The 10,189-nt window shown below is 32.7% G+C and overlaps 1 long non-coding RNA gene across 3 annotated transcripts in view; it reads left to right on the top strand.

Moving 5' to 3' along the window:
• Positions 1-7,706, top strand: part of LOC144965289 (uncharacterized) — a 23,844-nt gene extending 16,138 nt beyond the window's left edge. For all 3 annotated transcript variants that reach the window (XR_013643990.1, XR_013643991.1, XR_013643992.1), the window contains exons 3-4: positions 4,483-4,706; positions 6,173-7,706. This is a non-coding gene — a long non-coding RNA (uncharacterized LOC144965289). The remainder of the gene's footprint in view (positions 1-4,482; positions 4,707-6,172) is intronic.
• The last annotated feature ends 2,483 nt before the right edge of the window (positions 7,707-10,189 follow it).

The following is a 10,189-nucleotide window of genomic DNA, read 5'->3' as shown; positions in this document are numbered from 1 at the left end:
AGAACAAGTTTTCTGGCCAACATTTTAAAAATGTGTCTTTCCAGACAGAGTACGACAGGATAGTCAATATCCAACGTGTACTTATTTGCAGGTCTGATAACCCAAATTGTTATGGGCTCATTGTTGTATTGGAAATACTCTCAAAACAACGCTAAGCTAAATAGTATCCATTACAACAATGTTAAAACAAGTCTATAAATACGGTCGGGTATTATATCGAGTCAATTTCGTATTTCTTAACCCTCTCCTTAACCAACTACAGAAAATATTGTCACATTTGTTACGATACAATTAACATTTTTCTTATTCAGATTTGGTTTATACATCACAATATCTGGAAAAAAATCTTTGTTTAATTTATAAGAAATTAATGATGTTTTACACACAAGGTTATATTGAGCAAACTTTTAGATTGAAGTATTTAAAAATCAATTTTTGCGTTAGACGTCTAGGTAGGCATGACATTTTGTAAAAATAATACTGAAAATTGTCGGCAAGGAGATAGTTAAGGCGCTAATACTGTATTGTCAAATCTGGAGTTCAGATTTTGAACCAGAATTGTCTGATTAAGGTAATCTCTGCTGAATGAAGTTTTAATTTATATTAAATTGTCATTCCGATTAAGATTAACCAGTTACCTGCCGTAATCTGGAAAATCATGTATTTAAAAGTTTGGCCAGAAAACTTGTCCTTCAAATATCGATCGATGTAAATGATCCTCATCATGGCAAAAACTCTCAAACTGGGAGCTTCGCGAAGTCCCAGGTTTGAGAGTTTTTGCCAAGATAATATTCTTCTAAATCAATCGATATTTGAAAGACGAGTTTTCTGGAGAAAAAAAATTTCATACATGGTTTTCCAGAGTACGGCAGTTAACGGATTAATGATTGAAAATATCTAAAATCTCCTCACGGCTAGATTCTTCCATTGGAGTGATAACTAAAGGCAATGATAATACTTATGCGGGCGATTTCAAAGGCCCGAGAAGTAATTGTCTGGTACTAATTTAGACCAAGTCAAGTTTCTCTCTTTTTAACGTTGTAGGCATCTGCTTGTCTGGGTCATCCAAAAGATTTTTCCTCAGAGCATTCGGTGACATGTCGCTTTCATTGGCCTTCTGTTTAATTTTGAGTTCAAAATATTGCGTTTTGATTTTTGTTTAAAAGTTTTAAAAACAAACACTGATATTAAACACTAACCTGATATCCAATAAGTTAACATTTATTGAGGGTTTTTTTTCCCATGGATCTGATCTTTTTGTTTATACTTTGTCACAGCAGCTTGTCTTTGATGAGTTGATCATGGTGATTAATTTAAATGAATGAATTAGTAAAGTAACAGAATCTATCTTGATTTAAGTTTAGTATCTCACACAAACATTCAATTGATGTGACTTTATTAATACATTGATTATGTTGTATTACAATTATACACACTATTGTTAATATTATAAGATATAACAAATACCAAAAGGCTACTGGCTTGATAATTAATTATATGAAAGTGATTTGAAGTAGCACAAGGCCAATAAATGGCCTCTTAATGTGGTATTATATTCTGTTATAGTAAAGGTTTCTTGCGTTCTTGGATTTTGAATTCCAAACACGATCCCAATCATTGTGCGATATTGGGAGTGTGCGATGGGAACATAGTTCAGATTCTAAAACGCAAGAATGCAAGAATTTCTTTCTCATAACCCCCCCCCCCCCCCTCTAAAAACTAAAAAATGATTCCATTATTTCTGATTGAAAGATTTTTAACATATTTTATTCCTCTTGTAGTCTGATTTTTCAGTTAAATTATAGACTTGATTGTTTGACGTCACAAAAAGTTTGGTACAAATTTGATATCATTTCGTGCCGCGATTTGTCTTATGGTATGACATAAAAAAATACGATATGATATAAAGTGATACAATTTCAAATTTTGATGAATATTTTAAAAATTTCCACCCTCAATTTGTTTTATTTATTTTTGTTCATTGTACACTCCCGGCTTAAAGGGTATTGCAATGCTATGTGATGACTTTTCCAACTTAATAGTAAGGATACAAACTAGGTGCACAGATTAGCAGGTCTGATGGCCAGACGCAATTATGGGCTTGGTTGATTTGTAATGAACAATATTTGTCATTAGTTTGAGAGTATTTCCATTACAACAATGAGCCCATAACAATTTGGGTTATCAGACCTGAAAGTTAGAATACATCGATATGTACCATAATATCAAACTCAGATTCAATTGGAGAGGAAAATGGAACAAAGAATACCGTGTCGTGCAGTGTTGAGTTGATTAAGAGTTAACATGCTTTAAAAACCTTTAAATCATGTCACATTTTGAAAATAATAGATGTATAGACTAGACCGAATATCTAATTTACATTTCGCCAATTCAGAGAGACATTATTTTTGTTTTGAAATATTCGAAAATTAGTGAGTAAAATAAATTTGAATGCTGTCATGAACAACAATGAACATACAATTATATTCATACCGTTCTAATCTGTCAACGACATAATGAAACAAAGCAATATAAAGAAGCTATAAAACAGCACATGACAGTACACATTCAATGACACTGACAGCTTGATTTCAGTATTAAAAGATAGCTCACAAACCGACTGATGCGGGTATGATTTAAAACTAGAATTTTCAAGACGCACCTCGCTGTTTCTTGATCGATGAAAACTGTCTTTAAATCACGCGCACGGGGAACATCACGAAGGTCCAGGTAGCAGTTAACCCTTTTATGGCGAGAGTGCATTTCTCTCAAATCATAATTTCTCTCATTATTTTTCTAAGCATAACAATAGAACTTGTCCTTTTACCAAAGAAGCATTATTTGCAATTCGACTCGGACTTCGCCCAGATACACAAAACGCTTTGTTGTTACTGCTCTCTTGGTTAAAACGATAAGAGTCGATGTCAGTTTAGAATGAAATAGAACTTTGTCGGTAAAGACTCATATCCTGACGTTATGTGTAAGTTTAAATGGACAGCATGCGTGGATAAGGAACGTTGCCATTTGTTTTATGACTCGATTATCGCCCGCCTTCCCTCCCTCCCTCCCTCCCATCCCATTCTTTTTCTCTGATCTTCCTAAGATGTTATTCAATCCCCCGATTAACTTTCTTGTTCTCATAATATCCCCGCCAGCTACAAAATAGTGTAATCACTAATTATTTGTCTGTGACAGCAATTTGATATAGAGATTTTCTTTAGATTGCAGGCCCACGATTTTTTTAGAGAAAAAAAAGAGATAAACAATTTGATTTACGTATCATCATATCAGGGTAAAATAAAGAAGTTGAATTATGGCTAAGCCTATACAAATAATGTCAGGCAGTAGAGATCGGAATATTAGTGACTTATTACATTGAGAGCATTTTTTTTTCAATATTGCGAAAAACAAAACTTTGAATAAAATAGACAAATATGTCAAAGAAAAAAACCCCATCCGTTAACATGTATCTTTATCATTGTTATTATTATTATTAGTATTAATATTCTTCTTTTTCTTCTTCTTCTTCTTCTTCTTCTTCTTCTTCTTCTTCTTCTTCTTCTTCTTCTTCTTCTTCTTCTTCTTCTTCTTCTTATTATTATTATTTATTATTATTATTATTATTATTATTATTATTATTATGTTGTTGTTGTTGTTGTTATTATTATTATTATTATTATTATTATTATTATTGTTATTATTAGTATATTAATATTATTCTTCTTCTTCTTCTTCTTCTTCTTCTTATTATTATTATTATTATTATTATTATTATTATTATTATTATTATTATTATTATTATTATTATTATTATTATTATTATTATCATTTATTAGTATTATTATATTATATATATTATTATCATTGTTATTATATTATTATTATTATTATTATTATTATTATTATTATTATTATTATTATCATTATGAATGTCATCATCATCCTTATTTTTTTCAAACATGTTTCTTGTTCTTACCTTTTCAACAAATTTGTAGTAATAGCGGGAGGGGTTGGGATGGGGGCACAGTACCAATATCCCTGAGTTTGCGTCCGTCGGTTATAAAATTAATAAACAAAAATGAATATAACATCTTCAAAAAAAAAAAAAAAAAAGAACAAAATAAGATACCAAAACACGGAATGTTTCAGGTTCAAAACCATTCTTCAGCGAAAAACAAAAAACAATGAAAACATAAATAGATTACTTTTTAAAAAATAGATCGAGGGCGGGAAAAATGTTTGGTAGACTACGTTTTTCATCTGTATAAAAATATTGGAATATCCTCAAGCAGCTTAAGTATTTCACAAACTTTACTCAACTCGACAAATATCTGCCTATAAGGTAGTGCTGATAATATTATTTTAAGAAGGTGAATACAAAGAAGAGCGCTCTGTTTACCTTTTTTATTGTGTGTAATGAGATTTTGGTTCCAAGCCGCCTATTTAGAAAATAATGAATTGTGAAATGTAATTTATATTCAGGTGCCGCATCCAAGGACACAACAGGGCAACAGCTTTCAGATCACATCCATCCGGTCACTCACCACGCTCAAAGATTCGACTTCGTTACAAGGTGGACGCCTGGCCAACGACGCAAGGGGAGGATCTCTGGATGATCGCCATCTAGTTCAAAACTAGGTTCTGGCTAAATATTGTTTGAAAAAAATAATATGGGTCGAATTTCGCTCGTGCGAAACTATTAACAGGTAACTGGTTAGTACTAACACTTTCTCTTGCATCTATTATTGTCAGTGGAGATAATGGACACTGTTCTCCTGTCTTGTGTGCAGCGATGCGTGACGTCCTTTTCCTTTTCTTTCTTTCTTTTTTATTTTTTTTTTTAATCAATCCCATTCATAGACAGGCTCTAACCGAAGCCCTAAGCTCAAACCCCTTTTAACTTTTACACTGAATGCTATTTTCACTTTTTTCTCTTTTCCCTCAAAAAATGTCAGTCTTGAATTTTTGACATGTCGGAATGATTGATGAATTATCACAGTTCATAATAATACACTAAATGGGTAAATTGATAGAGGTATGTATCGGGGGAAAAAGCTGGAAAAGTTTAGAAGCCTGTAACGCCGGACCATAACTGGTGCAAGTCTGAAATTTCACCATAATCAAACTAACTTATTGAACTTCATGTGCACAAAATTTCGTTTTGAGAAATATTTATTTGACGATTGTTTTGATAGTCTAGATACATCTCAAATTTGCCATATCGAAGATTTTGACGTAATTCTCAAATTTTGATGTGATCTGCCGATCCCAATTTTGCTTTATGACTGTGCGTAGCCATTTTTTTCCCAAGATCCAATTGATTTTCTAATGTCTTTGATAATGATTTGATTCCATTAAATTTTAATTGACTCTTTTAGCTCTGTTTTTGTGTAAAACGTTGTACGACTCTTTTACAATGTTTGACATCATTGCCCATATTATGTTGTAGTCCATTTTATTCAAGCCATGGCTCTTTGGAGACCGTTTAATCTTTAGAAATAAATCAAATATGATTTCTGCGTCGTATTGAAACTTATGTGACATTGTTAAAAGGGAAACTTATTCCAGAAGCAGCTATCCCAATAGGACATTTGGTTTTCAACGAGACGGGGTAAATTTCTACACTAGTATCACCACTCTGCTAAAAACAAGTCGCAAATTTGGAAACCTTCGATATCGTAATTTTTATACGACTTTGGTGTAACCGGCATAGTTTCTTAACCAATCATAGAGTTTTAATCAAACTTAGCAAGTATTAACTTAAGGTATTGTTCTTGTTGCTTGCAAATTTTAGACGGTTTCTGTTTTCTTCTTTGTGTTGAAACAGCGTCATAATTTTTTCCAGTTTTTTTCTCTCACACACTATATATTGGTCTGTTTCGTTAGGAGTGCATTATTTCTTCAAACATACATACACAGGTATGAGTAGCATATTACGCTTTCCTTGTTACGTCATTCGGACATCAGGGTGGAACGAAGGGGTCGGCCAAGATCGAAACAGGTACCCCCTCTTTATGATTTGAGTGCTCTACAAATTGAGTTATTGTGAGTATTATTGTGTTGAAAAGGTGATAAAATTAAAAGGTTATTTGATATGATCATATTATATGTTACTTATACGTCACATCTTTCAACGATTGACACAGTTTATCATCCGTACTTGTTTTCCCAGATGTCTTCTACCAAAAGAACCAATTAGTCTGCAATATACCTGTCGATCGGGAAACCTACGAGTCTGGGCAGAAAATAAAAAGGCTCATCTTTCAGGAATTTTCACAGGTGTTACACTCGACTTCAATAGATTACGCTCGACTTCAATAGATTACGCTCATTCACAATTGACGATCGCTCTTGTGTGACGTGAAGTACTGCTGTTGATGACGTTGAAACCGAAAAGGAGGGGAACGCAGCATTATTGTGAAAGATAATTACGGTATCGGTTACTTTACACAATTTCTGATGAGTGGGAACATCAGCACATGTCGATTTTATTTTGAAAGCTTTACTGCTTTGATTAGCGTGTTCTTCTCAAGCTCATATCTCGTTTAAATGCAGTTGCCATCTCTTGGATGGGACGCAGGTCTGAAACAAACCACTTTCCATGTATAGGGTAGGAAGAATGAATAATTACATTCAGAACCAACAATTATATATATATCTGCTCATGAAAATGATCTTTGGTTCGTTTCATGTCGATTCTTTCTCCTCCTCCTCCTTCACCTTATCCTCCTCCTCCTCCTCCTCCTCCTCCTCCTCCTCCTCCTCCTCCTCCTCCCATTCTTCTTCTTCCTCTTCTTCTTCTTCTTCTTCTTCTTCTTCTTCTTCTTCTTCTTCTTCTTCTTCTTCTTCTTCTTCTTCTTCTTCTTCTTCCTTTCTTTCTATCTTCCTTCCTTCTTCTTTTTCTTCTTCTTCTTGGTCGTTGTAGTAGCCTCTGAAATATAGGATCCATATCACAGTTCACATTTATGAATTTCAAGACAGGCACACACACACACACACACACACACACACACACACACACATACACATTTCAAATACACGCTGTGATCATTTCATTATTTGGTATTTTTTCCACGCTTCTAATTTTTTATTGGGTATTGTTTTTAGTTTATATCAATTGTTGAGGGAGCTCATTCCATAAAGAACGGCGGAGGAAAGGAAAAAGTACAGGCGGCTGTCTGATCTTGATGTTTGAATTGATAATCAATTCTCAGCTGTGTAATTTTGAAAATGCGCAACGAATTTTCACGAAGACAGGTTGTGTGTTATTTGTGTCAGGCTATATGGAAGTAAATTGTATGTGGAGTTGAAAATGGTTGAACGAGTTTAAAGGCTGCTCTATAAAATCCACTTGAAACATTTTACTTGCTAAAGAATATTTTTAAAAATCGGTCTTTGAATCAAAAATGTTTTTTTAAAAAGATAGTTTTAAGGGTACATCTGATACTATTCTTATAATGCACATTTTCAAAGAAATGTATTAACTAAACTTGTGCTTACACACACACTCTCTCTCTCTCTCTCTCTCTCTCTCTCTCTCTCTCTCTCTCTCTCCCTCTCTCTCTCTCTCTCTCTCACACACACACACACACACACTATTTCATTTGCATTTCTTTTCTTATTTTCCTTATAAATAATCAGATTTGTTTTCTGGTGATTTTTATTTTAAAATAAAAAAATAGTATTAATATATTACCAATATCATGTGTTCAATATGTTCTATATATACACCTCTTCAGACTTTTATTTTTTGTTCTCCCTTTTCCTTTTGGCGGTAAACCGACGCTTACAATGCATTATGAATCATTACCCCAAGTCACTTACAAAAAGAATTCAAACCTTGGTTGGTTTAAAAGTAAGATTCAACATATAATTTTAGTACTTTGCCAATACGGAACACAAATCAAAACATAATGTCTAGTAGGCAAGATCAACATAATGATATTATGACAAATTTATAAAAAATCAAACAGATTACTTGTCACTGTGGATGTGTTAATAAAACAAGGTTGAATTAGAAGAATAATTGAGAATAAAACGCTACGCGATTTGGCTTCCGGTCACTCAAATTCCTACAGAAAAAATATTGGTTAGAAAGAAAAGGAAAATTACAACAATGCAAAGTAGAAAAAATCACTTCAGTTGAAAAAAAAACCCACATAAATTAATAAATTTGTATCTAATGTTCTTATTCAAAAACAAAATTTTACGAAAAATGTTTACCCATCTTTTGAGAGATGAATCGTAGCATGGTAGATGACTTTTTCGTCTTGTTAAATGTACTGCCTCTAGAGATACTTTAGTTCAAAACATCCTCATATCTCTTATAATTGTTTGATAAAAGGTTACCAGTTGATTTCAACGACAAATCTTTCTGCGAGTTGTAACAATACGTCTTGTGAGCCACGTCTTTGTAGTGCGAAAAAAAATGAAATGATAACGCCATTGCTGATTTTAATATTATTCCTAGCCATCAAAAACACAACATTGAGACACTCATAAATGGTAATCTATTTTAAGTCCGTGAGCAGGAGATTACCCTGAACTCAGTCGCTTTAAGATGAGAGTTTTTTTGTGTTTTTTTTTAATCGTTTGAATAGGTTTCATTTCAAACCATGTCTTCGCTTTCATCCTTATAAATAATTTGAATTATTGCAGATATATCTATTTAAACCAAGTTCTATCGCGTATCAGATCGACGCACTTTCAAAAGTCAAATATTATGGAGACTGTTTTTGTATAATCATTGTGGAGACTGTTCTTTTATAATCATTATCTTAACCTTCGCACGATGCAAAACGTGATGCTTTATTTCATTGTTATAAAAAGACCTTATCTTTATGTTTTCGTACTTCAATGACTGATCTTTATCTTCTCATGAAGAAACGTAATTGCTGGATCTTTATCAATAAACTTCATGGTAGAATACGTCACTGTTGGGAGCTCGAGGTCTCGAGATTATTTTCAAACATGAGTAGGTGATCTTGTATATTACAACATTTAAATGTTAGAATTTATCAATTTCAAAAATACCATTTGATTAAACGAATATCTGGATATAATTAGAGCGATATAAATCTCATATCGGTATGTTGAACACAAGCAACAAAAGAAAAAAAAGAAACAATCGTAAGGCATGTTTCTATTATTGTACTTTTCTCAATATACTGGATAATGCAGACAATAAGGAGCAAAAAATCTTTTATACGGTGATTAAAATAACAATAGGAAATTGAATGTAAGCTTCAATTTAATAAACGAAAACAGATAATGTGGAAGTTTCGAGTTCCCCCTTCACTAATTAAAAACGATGAATGAAACACCAAAGACTAATGAGAGATGTGAGAATGACGTTGTTAAGGTGAATAAACGAAACTGATTATTTATTCACCTTAAAAACGTCATTCTCACATCTGTCATTCGTCTTTAGTGTTTCATCCGTCGTGTTTTGTTGATAAATTTTGTTTTGCTGAAACAGTGTAACATCATAATTTATCAGAGACTTATGTATGATTATTATCGTTGTTGCTTTCATGATTATTTTTGTCATTAATATTTCATTGTACTGTGAACTTTGTACATTTATGATTCATTCGATCATGACCAATTTTCAATTATCAGTATTCTATAATAATATTTTTCGATTTTACATTGCCGTATTGATACGTTTTTCCTGACATTCAACGTTGTGTAAAACTGTCTGTGAATAATACAATGCAAGCTATATGAGATTCTGTAATTATAAACTATTGTATAAGGCATTTAAAGGATAACTCCATAAGCCTTAAGTAAGATAAGGTAAGATAAACGAGACACCCAAAACGTCCTCGTTATCTGTTTTCATTCATTGAATTGAAGCTCAATTTCAATTTCCTATTGATGTTGACGTTCAAGCAGCAACAGTTTCATTATTATTATTACATTATTGGGTGTAAATCTCTCTCTTTTGAAGTCTTTAGTTGTCCATAGCACTGGATAATAGCCACCATTGCCTATAACTACATCGGATTCAGTAATGTGTGCAAAATACCTTACTCAGAGGTATATATACAACACTGGATCTAGATCCTTTATTTCGACAGTTTTGTTTTCTTTCAGTAAATATTCTGGACAACATTGTGAAGACTAACAACATAGAGTCAAGCATAGGATTTTTCGGTGCCCATTATCTACTTTGAATGGTATAATC

Source organism: Berghia stephanieae, chromosome 1, assembly GCF_034508935.2.
Source record: "Berghia stephanieae isolate SIO BIC M18660-M18661 chromosome 1, UCSD_Bste_1.3, whole genome shotgun sequence".
NCBI classification, from domain to species: Eukaryota; Metazoa; Mollusca; class Gastropoda; order Nudibranchia; family Aeolidiidae; genus Berghia; species Berghia stephanieae.
The sequence above is the reverse complement of the archived record's forward strand: the minus strand, read 5'-3'. Positions and strand labels throughout refer to the sequence as shown.